Consider the following 13,370-nt stretch of genomic DNA (forward strand, 5'->3'; position numbering starts at 1 on the left):
ATGCCCGCCACATTTTCAAAGGACAATTGTGATCCCATCGCCTTGCGCGTAAATGGCTGCCTGGTACCCAAGAATGACTTCTTTCATGCCAACTTTTCCCATCCTAGACTCTCGATAGCGCAGCCCTTTATTCCTTGTGCGTTATTTTTTTTAAAAAGGAGGATGTACCTCGAGCTTCTGCATCTGGACGATGCATGCAATCATTTTATTAATTACTCTCAAAGACCTTACAAAATAATGCATCAATACATTTGAAGCCACCATCCAGGCAACACGTGTTGCTACTCCTATCCCCTTGATGAAGGGGTGCCAAATGTCCGAGCTTAATACCAAACAGACATAGCACCAAAGCCTAACATCTAACGCCGAATGCCCCAGCCTAGCCATATACGGGGACTGGGTCACACACCGGTCCGGTGCACTCACAGCGGACACCACATGTGCACCCTGCAAGGCCCGACACCACCGTCTTCAATCGATCAATCTTCAGAGCAGAAACTGACGCATCGACCGTGTCAGGCCTCTCTGCCATCGATGGCACCACAATGCCAGACAGTGTCGTCCTTCTACGCGAGTCCATCCCCGCACATCAGACGCCGAATCTGCACTGCGCCATACTGTCGAGATCCGTCGCTATCAATGTGTAGGATGAAGCACCGCTCCACCAAAGCTGCGGTCCACTGGTCCCTCGAGTACATGCACACCTCCAAGAACGATGCCCCCAAGGAGAACTGCATGGTTTGGTTATGGGATAAGCCTAATTTGTCTTCTTTATTGACTCTATGATATCACGTACTATCCGTGCATACCATTATATGTAGGGTTGGCTGATGCAGACCCAATCTTAACTTTCCAACCAACACAAATAATCTTTATCTACCAAAATAAGTAGCTAAACTGACATTCAAGTAAACTGAAGATAGGCTTAGTTGTCAGATGATTTGACACCCTCCTTGCACCAACGCCCATATGCTGGCCCCACAAGATATATCAGTTGTGGATTTGTGATCCAAACTCCAAATGGGTGCTCACACACTAACTTTCTAGTTCACCGAATTCATGTATACTCAGATTATGCATTTACATGAATTGGATTATGCTACTATTAAACTTGGTCTAATTACAGTTTTTCTTGTGTTAATTTAGTTTACCAACGCCAAAGATGTCGATGGCGCTAGAGAGGAGATATTCCAAATTCTTCGAAACAAGGGAGAAGAAAGGGTCATCTATTTTCATGGTTGGAGTGGGCTTGGGGCATCTATCGTTCTTAGATCCATAGCAGAAGTTATCCCTTTAAAGAGAACCACTCCGGAACTATGCTTTGATAAAATAATTCATATAGATTGCTCGGAGTGGAAAGGTAGGAGGGCGTTGCAGAGAGCAATCGCTGAGGAGCTACAACTTGATAGCTCAGTAATGGATATACTGGATAAGCAGGATGGAGATGATGATTTTAATGGAGTTGATGAAATTTCAAGGGATGAAATAACCATTGTGTCAGAAGAGATCTATCACATTCTGAAGGACAGTAGATTTATTCTTATTTTCCATTCCGGGATTGATGATGAGATCGATCTATATCCCCTTGGTATTCCTTCACTTGGCAAGTTCACAAAGAACATAATGATATGGACATACAAAAGGAGGATATTGACCATAACTGAACACGAACAACATAAACTAATACAAAAACTGAGGTACACCCATCTTTTGGCTTATGATAGAGAAAAATATCTAACAAGTGGACAGTTGTATACACTATTGTGTAAAGAGGCTGCCCTCATAATTGCTCACTATCAATGCTTGTGGGGAGTCAGTCCAATGAAGGTTGTTGACTGTTATGTTTACACACTATTCCTGCAACGTAGTTTTCACAACAAGACCAATTCTGATTGGGTTGGTGTTGCTTCCAATTGTTGGATATGTGATGGGATACTGCAGAAAGACATAACATTGGAGATATGTGACGCTTTGCACCAAGAGATAAGCTGGGAGTGTGATGATAATGGGCTCGCAAAGTTCAAGAAAGATTTCAAGCTTCCTTTCCTGGTTGTTAAAGAAGATGGTGTATATGAACAAGGACAATACCGTTGGATTTCAACCAGGTCAATGGATAGGGAAGTACATGGTATGAAATCTTTACCTGAAGAGACATTGTCATTCTTCTTGGAATTTGTAATGTCCAATCAGCCAGTAGCATTACCCGATGGTTTGTTTGAACATTCCAACAACCTTGGTGTGCTATTTCTCTGTTGTTGTGCCTTCAATTTTGCATCACCTCCTTTCTTGAAATGCCATAGCATAAGATTCCTGGTCTGGAGAATTGTACAGATGACAAAACAGGTGAAGGAAAGGATCATACTGAGTGGGTTTGTCTTCATAGCTTATGGGTGTTGGACCTACGCTACACTGACTAGAATGAAATCTTATCACCGACAAAGATGGACCTCATGGATAACCTCATGGAGCTAAGCATAGAGGGGGTCTGGTGTTGGCAGTACACAACTTGCTTACAAGGGCGACTACCTAATCTTCAAAGGCTCAGGGTAATCAAGCCTACACGTGGACCAGATATTTCAACAGACACATGCAACTCCTTCATGGACAAGGCAAAGCTGGAAATACTTGACCTGTCAGGCAACAATGAGATGGAAATTCTACCAAACAACATGTCTAAGGCAAGTCTCCTTCAAGTGCTTATTCTGGATGGATGCAACAATCTAAAAAATGTCCTTGTGCCTGATAGGCTACCCCAGTTGCTGAAGTCCTTTAGCTTTGATGGATATGGACCAGCTTTCCATCGGGCAATTGTTGAGCTACCTCCCAAACAAGAACGTCCGTCCACCCCAGCAGCTAAGGATGGTGCTAGTGTCTCTAATATTTCCCTAAAAGGTTGCTCAAATTTGGCAAATATGTTTTTGCGTGGGTTGCCCAACCTTGTTGAGCTTGACCTCTCTGGAACTGCAATTAGGACACTTGATTTCACTACTATGGTGGTAGAAGTTCCAATGCTGAAGCGATTATTTATGCTAGGATGTGAGCATCTTCGTGCAATAATTTGGGACAGGAATATTGATAGCTTCCATTTGGAATTGTTATGCATAGATACGCGAGATGGAACTGGCTTTCCTCGGTCGTGCATTGACCAGAACAAGTCCTTTCAGCTTGAGGTGCATGCTATTGTCGTGGATGCGAGGCTTGCTCGGTCGTTGTGGCAATCATTACGCGACTATGCAACTCCGGATGTTTATCTTAGTATCCATGTCACCTCAGCTGTGTATGGAGATCAAGTCAGCCTGCAGCAACTCGTTCAAGCAGCCCCAGACCGGTACAATGGTGTTCAAAGCATGGTTGGTGATGCCTCGATGCTGGCCTTCCCTAAGTCTCCCACTAATAACCTGGATCGACATATCGACATTACTAAAGGGTGGCACGTTTTGGACAGTGGACTGGGATATGTGATGACGGAGTTTGCCGAATCCCTGCATGTCCACGATGTCTCAACTAGTGCTAGTTTGCCTACGAGAAACTGGAAGGTTCTCATGCAGTGCCGCATGGAGAGGTGCCCCAAGTTGAGTGAAGTCTTCCGAAGGGCATCAAATGAATTTAAGGAGCTGGAGACCTTCTGGGCGTCCGATCTCCTAATGGCCAGCTGGATATGTAGTAAAGGTGGTTACCGCAGCTTCAATGATGGTTCATTCAGAAATCAGAAGCACATACAGTTGCGCTCTTCCCCCAGGCTCCAGTTCGGGCTCCCTGTGTGGTTCAATTCCTTCCCAAGTTTGGAGACCCTCCACATCATCCACTGCGGAGACCTCAGGCACATATTCGTGCTAAACGACAAATGGTACCCACCGGAAATATCCATCCAGGTTGTAGCATTCCCAAGGCTAACCACCATCCACCTGCACGACCTACCAGTGTTGTAGCAGATATGCGAATTCAAGATGGTGGCACCAAAGCTCAAGACCATCAAGATCAGAGGGTGCTGGGGCCTGCGCCGGCTTTTGGTGGTGGATGCCCGTAGCGAAGACATGGAGAAACCGACCGTCGAGATCGAGAAAAACATCAGGGACGCTCTGAAGTGGGACGAGGAGTGTGGCACCCTGGCTCAGAGAAAACGGAACACCCCGTATTCCAGCCCAGAGATCGAGGAGAAATCTTTTGAAATACGGCACTGCTTAGCATAGAACAAATCAGCTTTCTATTATTACACGAATATGATTACAAGATCTCCGATATTACAATGAATAACATCAGCACGGCGACACTACGCCATCCTCAGTTGCTCTATGCAAGCAGCAGAACAACTCGAAGCAGCGGAATAACTCTAGCAGCGGAAAAACTACTGGCAGCGGAACAACGACGACGGTGGTGAACTCCAATCCGCAGGGACTTTGGCTGGAACGCTTATCCTAGCTCGCGAACACAGGAACAACACCAAACAAGCAAGCAATCCAGGCACAACCTGCAAGCTGGCATGACACGCCGGGTTAGTACATTGAATATACTTGCAAGCTCACAATTAACCAGAAGCATTCAAGACAAACAACAACATGGCAATTACAGGTTAAGCAGAAATTATCATGAGAGCATCAGAATAACATGACATGAACAACATGACATCCAACGAAATACTCCCAAAATAATACCAGCTACCATCATGAAAATAACCATAATAGCCACTAAGAATCCAAAGGCAACATGAACATGATACAACTAGAACAATATGAGCATGGTATGAACATATGAATCTAATGATACTAGCATGCAACATGATGACACTACATGCACCAATTATTCTGTTCGGGTTATCTCGTAACCATCACATGCAATACTTACCAACCTCGAACATCACACGATCATCTCAGGGTCAAATCATGCTTGGTATAAACAATACCATAGTAATCATTAAATGACCACAAGGAGCTTGATCTTTACCCATGATTCTCGCACAACATCACGAATATCCAACAACTCGGTATCCTCGATACCACAGTGATCATTCCGGCGATCACAACCACGACCAACACTTGGTCTCAAATCGTGATCCTTAGGGTGATCACAACCACAACCAATATTTGGCCCGTGATCCTTACGACTATCACAACCAACTTATCTCATCATCGAACCGGGGTTGTTATTAATCAAGTTATTGTTAATACTGTTGACTCACGGTGGGACCGACACGAACTGGGCCCTTATCCGCGGGCGCGGCTATCGATAGATTTAATATACACTCTGCAGACGTTAGCACACTGTACCCACACCACAGAACCCATGGCCTCGCACTCCCATTCGGGTGGACCAACGGCGTTCCGACAAAACCGATCTATTGTCATGACACTCTCCCGGCCACTCCGACCAACTCCCAACTGGGCTAGTCCTGGGTGGCCCCGTGTCTACCAAAGACACCCTGACCACCATCGTGGTCAAAACTCCCTCACGGGGACCGGATCCATAAACATAAAAACAACTGGCACACAAGGTTATGTCTGCTACCGGGCCAGGGTACGCACGCCCATAACCTTCCCTAGTTGGAGCCACTGGCGAGATGCACGACAATAGACCCAGTTAGGACCTTACCCATACGGTAAGTGTGGTTGCACTGGTCAGTTTCGATCTGGCGGCACCATGACTCAGCCAACAGTTGTTCAAGTTCAATTAAATCCGGTTAAACTTGAATGCAAAATGCCGAGCCATGATAAAATAACATGATGCAATTACAATGCATGAACATGATATTAACATAAGCACGGGATGCAACATAAGTGTCCATCATATCGACTATGAAATAATCTCAAACTGAACTTGGCATAATGACGAGCATAAATATTAAAAGTGCAACACTACTCATAGTATAACATAACATGACCACTAGCATCAACCATAAATAACATGCAAGAACTTATCAATAACATCACCGAGTAGCACTTAACCAACTAACAGCAAAGGAACAACACATATTAACAGTACTCGGCAACCGATGTTAGTCATGTACCGAAGAACATGACCAAACCCAACATCTACTACAATCAAGCATGGAAATATGAAAGTAATACTAGCAACTAGCAAGGCATGATGACCAGGTGCATAACAACATAGCAAACCAGTAAGCACTAACCCAGAAACATTACCGAAACAACGATAACCATATTTTAAACAAGCAATCATTTAATAAATATTCAAGTTGAAAACCATGGATACTGCAGGACTATCATGCAAATGGGTATTGTGGCTTGCCTGGGGTGAATAAGGCACCGGGAAGAAGTGTGGTGAAGCCGCGGAAAGATTTGCCGGAAACAGTTCTCTCTCGGAGGGGCTGTTTACGTGCAAGGGCAAAAAGGTCATTTTCACAGTGTCAAACCATAGCGAAAATGAAACCAACAGAACGGGTTCGATGAGACGAAGAAATGGGCTTTGGAATCACCTCATTTGGAGTTGGGTGTTTGACACGAGAAAAACATCTAAGGACTCCGGGGAGAAGGGAAGAAGGGAGTGTGTTTCTCTCAACGCCGGGGAAAGAAAACTGCGTATGCGGGCATGCGAGTGTACCGTAGTACACAAAGAAAAAGAGATACGGGAACATGTATTTCATTAATCTCATTGGAGAAATAAAATTACAATATCCCAATAAAAAAAGGTGCGCTCCGTGGCCTACTAGCACGGCCAAGCTGGCTGTAGCGATTGTGTGATCTCCTGGTTCTCGGGGCCTCAGAAGACTCCCGATTAATTACTTCCGCGGGTTGCTCCGTGAGATACCTCCGATTGAGCTGTGTGGTCGTCTTCGTCGTCTTCGCTTCGCGTTCTCCATGCATGATGATGGCGATGTGTGTGTGGGCGGCGGTAGAGCCCGTGTCCTTGTCGGTACACGCGCCGCGTGTAGCGTAGCCTTTGCGGTGGCCATGCTCGCCCTCGCCGTCGTGCCTCGTCGGTCTTGGCGGCGTTGGAGGAGTTGTTGTTGGGGTAGCATGGATCACGCTCGGCTCGGACTTCTCGACGACAAGTAGCTTCTCGGGGTGTACAAGGGTCTACACCCTGCGGGAGTAATTGTCGATGGAGACCGGCATCGGTGTATGACCATCGCGTTGCTCGCGCCAGCATGGCCTGAGTGGTCGACACCTCGTCCCGGCCAGACGCCGAGTCCACGGCAGTCGGCGTAGTCAAGGCATCATCTCAAGAAATCGTAGAGGAGCGGTGTTGTTGTTGAAGTCGCGTCGCCCTGCGGCCACACCTTGTCCTCGGGCGGCGCCGACTTGCTCGGCTTCGGCCTCCGAATGAGTGTGGCGCCGGTAGCAGCGACACGGGGGTAGAAGGCCATCTGAATCATGGCATCGTGGTGTAGGACCCCAGCCTTCACTTCGCGTCCGGGCGCGAAGTGGACGTCGCCGTGCTCACGTGTTCATCTTCAGAGCTCTACAGTAAGACGGGGTGGACAAGCAGGAGGTGGGGTGCTGCGCGTGTCTCCATCTTTGGCGACACCGAGCATGACGAAGTAGATGGTGTCGAACAGCTTCATTGGCGTCGTCGTCTTCGGGTGGCAACCTTCACGCCATCAGCCGGCTAGAAGATACGTGCATGGCTCATGCATGTGCACATGCTATGTCTGTTGATTGCCCCGTATTCCTTGCTTCATTCCTCTGTACTACGGAGCACGTGTAGTTGGCTTCAACGAAAAAGAGAGGAGAGCTAGCGTAGCGATAGCTCGGATGTCGCGCCGGTCACTGCACGCGGTGATGAGCCATCCGGCCGCCTGTCTTCACGTCTTGAACATGGGCTTTGTACGCACACGGGTACATACTGGAGGCTATTCTTCATGTGTGGACCACGCCGTGATGTTCAGTTTGGCTCTGGTGACACCATCGTCAAGGCACCATTGAGTCCGGGCGTGGTGAAGGAGAGGCACGACGCCGGTGCCGAACCGGGGTGATGAAGGAGCTCCTTGTGATTGGCGCCGACTTGACGAAATCATCGGTAGGCGGCGTCCTGGCCGGCTCTGTGGCTTCGTACTCCATGTCACCGACTCGACGAAGTGGGTGAAGTGTGTGTGACGGCGGTCTTTGCGGCGTCAAGGTCTCGAATGGCATCTCCGTGGCGTCCACCTCCATGGCACCGGTTTGGCAGCGTCGACGGTGAGCGGCGTCTCGGCGAACTCTCTGTCGACCACACCGTCCTGACAAGGTGGACGTGAGTGGTGATGGTGACTCGTGTGCCGTTGGCCTCCATAGAGCTGGCTTGGTGAAGAATCCAGTGGGGAGCACCACGACTGCCTAACCGGCGTCCTCGTCGAGCGGTGATGAGTGGGGGCAGCCACCGTGGCATGGGCTTGGTGAAGACAAGCTCCGGCGACGCGTCGTCCTCATCAAGCGGTGATTAGTGGGGGCGGCCACCGTGGCGTCGACCTCCGTGGCACAGACCTCGGTGGAGTCAGCGTCCATAGCGCGGGCTTGGTGAAGATGATCTCCGGCGACGCCTCCGTGGCACCGACCTCGGTGGCGTCAGCATCATAGCGCAGGCTTGGTGAAGATGAGCTCCGGCGACAGGTCGTCCTCATTGAGCGGTGATGAGTGGGGGCGGCCACCGTGGCATCGACCTCCGTGGCACAGACCTCGGTGGAGTCAGCGTCCATAGCGCGGGCTTGGTGGAGATGAGCTCCGGCGACGCCTCCGTGGCACCGACCTCGGTGGCATCAGCATCCATAGCGCGGGCTTGGTGAAGATGAGCTCCGGCGACGGGTCGTCCTCATCGAGCGGTGATGAGTGGGGGCGGCCACCGTGGCGTCGACCTTTGTGGCACCGACCTCGGTGGCGTCGACGGTGGGCGGCGGCGTGGCGTGCTCCGTGTCGTCGTCTTGGCCGAACCGTCGTGACGAGGTGGACAGCCGGTGGTGATGACGACCTCCTCGTCGTTCTTTGTGGCGCTGGCTTGGTGAAGACCATCTCAGGTGTAAGACAATAGGCTTTGGGGGGAACCGGCACAACCCTCTAGGGGTGGCCTATCACATATATATATATAATGAGGTGGTATACAACGTTACAATATACACATGTAAATACAGTCTAACACCCTCCCTCAATCTTAGCCACTTTCTAATGAATCTAGAAGGGTAAGATTGCGCCTGCAAGTCTCAAACTGTGGCAAAGGCAATGGCTTGGTGAAGATGTCAGCAAGTTGATCCTTGGAAGAAATAAACTTGATCTGTAGTTGCTTCTCAGAGACACGTTCACGCACAAAGTGATAGTCAACTTCAATGTGTTTCGTTCGGGCATGGAATACCGGATTTGCAGAAAGGTATGTAGCACCGATGTTATCACACCAAAGAACAGGAGGCTGTGATTGGGGTATACTTAACTCCTGAAGCAAGGACTGTACCCAGATAATCTCTGATGTGGCATTGGCCACAGCCTTATACTCAGCCTCAGTACTGCTACGTGAGACAGTAGCCTGTTTCCGAGCACTCCAGGCAATCAGGTTAGAGCCAAAGAAGATAGCATAACCCCCCGTGGATCGCCTGTCATCCGGATTGCCAGCCCAGTCTGCATCAGAATATGCTGAAAGACAACCAGAGTCAGACGGCCGAATATGCAAACCATGAGCCACCGTGAAACGAATATAGCGCAAAATCCGCTTAACAGCAGACCAATGAGTGTCACGGGGTGACTGCAGATACTGGCAGACTCGGTTAACAGCATAGGAAATGTCTGGTCGCGTGATCGTCAAGTACTGGAGCCCACCAACAATACTCCGGTACTCGGTCGCATCAGAAGAAGAAAGAAGCACACCATCAACAGTATTGAGCTTATCAGTGATAGACATGGGTGTAGTCGTCGGTTTGCACTTAAGCATCCCAGCTCGCTGCAACAAATCCAGAGAGTACTTGTTCTGCGTCATAACAAGGCCAGCAGCACGAGAAGTAACCTCCACACCAAGAAAGTAATGAAGCTTCCCAAGGTCCTTGACCGCAAAATCAGCACCAAGTGAGCGAACAAGCGCAGTAGCAGCCGACTGAGAGGAGCTGACCAAAATGATATCATCTACATAGACCAACAAGTACATAGTAACCTCAGGCCTTTGAAGAAGAAACAATGAGGAGTCAGCAGTTGATGATGCAAAACCATGAGCACGAAGAGCCATTGCAAGACGAGCATGCCAAGCACGAGGAGCCTGCTTCAGACCATAAATTGCCTTGGACAGACGATAGAGATGATCAGGGCGATCCGGATCAGAGAAACCCGGAGGCTGGCGCATGTAAACCTCCTCCGCCAAGACACCATGAAGAAAAGCATTTTGAACATCAAGCTGACGAAGAAACCAACCTCGAGTAACAGCCAGAGAGAGAAGAAGTCTGATGGTAGTAGGCTTGACCACTGGACTGAAGGTGTCTTCATAGTCAAGTCCAAAACGCTGTCGAAAACCACGAGCAACCAGACGAGCCTTATAGCGCTCAATGGACCCATCCGAATGCTTCTTCACTTTGAAAACCCATTTGGAATCAATGACATTTACCCGTGATTGTGGAGGAACAAGAGTCCATGTCTGATTGCGAAGAAGCGCTTGATACTCCTGCTCCATGGCCTCTCTCCAATGAGGAATGCGCATAGCAGCTTGATACGTGTGTGGCTCAGAGGATGGATCTGCAAGAGCAGCAGACATGCACGCCGCTAACCAAGCAACTGTGCCATCGTGACGTTGCTTAGGCTGAAAAATGCCACTCCGACTGCGCGTATGTGGACGTTGAGCAGCAGCAGGAGCCGGCGGAGGCGAAGGTGACGGAGACGTGACGGTCGCCGGAGATGCAGGAATCACCTCAGGCGAGCTCGGGACAGACGACTCCGGGCTGCATGGCGAAGACTGGCCCGACGACAGGGGCTCAGAGGCCATGGGCGAACCGAGGGTGGGCGAGGCCAGCTCCGGTGACACCGGCCCAGACGGCCTTGGCGAGGCGAGAGCAGGCGAGGCCGGCCCTGGTGAGAAGGGCCCAGACACCCTGGGCGAGGCAGGGGCGGGCGAGGCCAGGCCTGGTGATGACTGCCCCGACGCCCTGGGCGAGACGGGGACCGAGGAGGCCGGCCCAGTCGGCGGGGTTGCAGGGCGCGACGATGGCGAAGGCAGCCCAGAAGCCAGAGGCGACCGGGCCAGGACGTCGATCGGCCGTGCATGAGCACGGAAACCGAGGCCATGCAGAGGCGCCATGCGCTCCTCATGCACAACAGAAGGTGCCGAGGATGAAGGCGATGGCGACGAAGAGGAAGATGGCGCTTCCAGAATCTCCAAACGAGCCCCACGACCAGTGCCTGCACCATGGTTAGGCAACAATAGAGGAGAATATGCAACATCATCAAATTGGTCAGAAGCAACAGAGGATGAATGCATGACAGGTGGCTCGGTAGTGGACATAGGGAGTTTGGCAAAGGGAAAAACATGCTCATCAAATACAACATCCCGAGAGATGTAGACACGATTAGTGGGAACATGAAGACATTTGTATCCTTTATGAAGAGAGCTATAACCAAGAAAAACACACTTCTTGGAACGAAACTCGAGCTTACGCTTGTTATATGGACGGAGATGGGGCCAGCAAGCACACCCAAACACCTTGAGAAAGGTGTAGTCCGGTTGTTCATTAAGGAGAACTTCAATGGGAGTCTTCATATTCAAAACACGAGGGGGAGTACGATTGATGAGAAAACATGCAGTGGTGAAAGCATCACTCCAAAAACGAAACGGAACAGATGCATGGGCCAAAAGAGTCAGACCAGCTTCAACAATGTGACGATGCTTACGTTCTACTGAACCATTCTGCTGATGTGTATGTGGACATGCTAAACGGTGAGTGATCCCAAGCGACTGAAAGAAGGAGTTGAGGTTGCGATACTCGCCACCCCAGTCCGACTGAACATGAACAATTTTGTGCTTGAGAAGGCGTTCAACATGTTTTTGGAACTGAACAAAAATGTCAAACACATCAGATTTACGTTTGATAAGATAAAGCCAGGTAAAGCGGCTGTAAGCATCAACAAAACTGATATAATAATTATGACCACTAACAGAAGTCTGAGCAGGACCCCATACATCTGAAAACACAAGTTCTAAAGGATGTTTCACCTCACGACTGGACTCCGAAAAAGGAAGTTGATGACTCTTCCCCCGCTGACAAGCATCACACACTGCTACATCTTTATTACTAGACACACTAGGAAGCTCATGACGACGCAAAACATGCCGGACAATAGGTGTGGCCGGGTGACCAAGACGAGCATGCCACTGTGACGGAGATACCCGAACTCCACTGAAGACGCGAGCGACGCCAGGATGCTCCAGACGATAGAGACCTTGGCAGAGCCGCCCACTAAGAAGAATGTCCCTCGTGCCCCGATCCTTAATAAAAAGATCAAAAGGATGAAATTCACAAAGCACATTATTATCACGAGTGAGTTTAGGAACTGAAAGAAGATTACGTGTCACAGATGGAACTCGAAGAACATTGCGAAGTTGAAGACTCCTATTGGCATGTCTAGTGAGAAGTGATGCTTGACCAATATGAGAGATGTGCATACCTGCTCCATTGGCGGTGTGGATCTTGTCGGAGCCATGGTAGGGTTCACGAGTGTGAAGCTTCCCCATCTCACTGGTCAGGTGCTCTGTCGCCCCAGAGTCCATGTACCAGTGGGGATCGATGGAGTAGGACTGAGTGTGTCCCTGTGGCTTCTGCGGCAGCGGACGATCAGCCATGGCGACCTGGCGAGCAAAGTTGCGTGTATCCTTCCCGTCATTGCCAAGACCAAGAAAACCCCGCTGGAAGCGCTTGTGACACTTCGAGGCCCAGTGCCCATCGCGACCACAAAGCTGGCACACACGGGGACCGCTAGCCCCTGGTAGCGTCGCAGTAGGAGGAGGGGCCGAGGCGGGTGTTGGTGACTGCCCCGAAGGAGCCCTGGATGAAGCAGAGGAGCGACCACCCTTGGTGGCGGCGTTTGCCGAGAGGGCGCCGTTGCCCCTGGATCGGCGCGTCTCGACTCGTTGCTCAGTAAGCAGGAGGCGTGAAAAGACCTCGTGTGCTGGCATGGGCGTGGAGTTGCCCCTCTCATTGATGATCTCGACTAGGACGTCATACTCCTCATCAAGACCATTGACAATAAACGAGTTGAACTCGGAGTCGGTGAGGGGCTGTCCAATGGAGGCCAGCGTGTCGGCGAGACTCTTGACTTTGTTGTAGAATTCAGTGGCGGTGGAGTCAAGCTTCTGACACTCCCCAAGTTGGCGACGGAGCCCAGATACACGAGCCTGCGACTGTGCCGCAAACGAGCGCTCAAGAATAGGCCATGCCTCGTGGGACGTCTTGGCGAAGACAACAAGCCCAGCAACGGCCG

At 50.0% G+C, this 13,370-nt stretch overlaps 1 pseudogene; it reads left to right on the plus strand.

Annotated features, from left to right (window-relative positions):
* Positions 1-1,416: 1,416 nt before the first annotated feature.
* Positions 1,417-4,251, plus strand: LOC123158507 (uncharacterized; annotated as a pseudogene).
* The last annotated feature ends 9,119 nt before the right edge of the window (positions 4,252-13,370 follow it).

The sequence above is a fragment of the Triticum aestivum genome, chromosome 7B (genome assembly GCF_018294505.1).
Source record: "Triticum aestivum cultivar Chinese Spring chromosome 7B, IWGSC CS RefSeq v2.1, whole genome shotgun sequence".
Lineage (NCBI taxonomy): Eukaryota > Viridiplantae > Streptophyta > Magnoliopsida > Poales > Poaceae > Triticum > Triticum aestivum.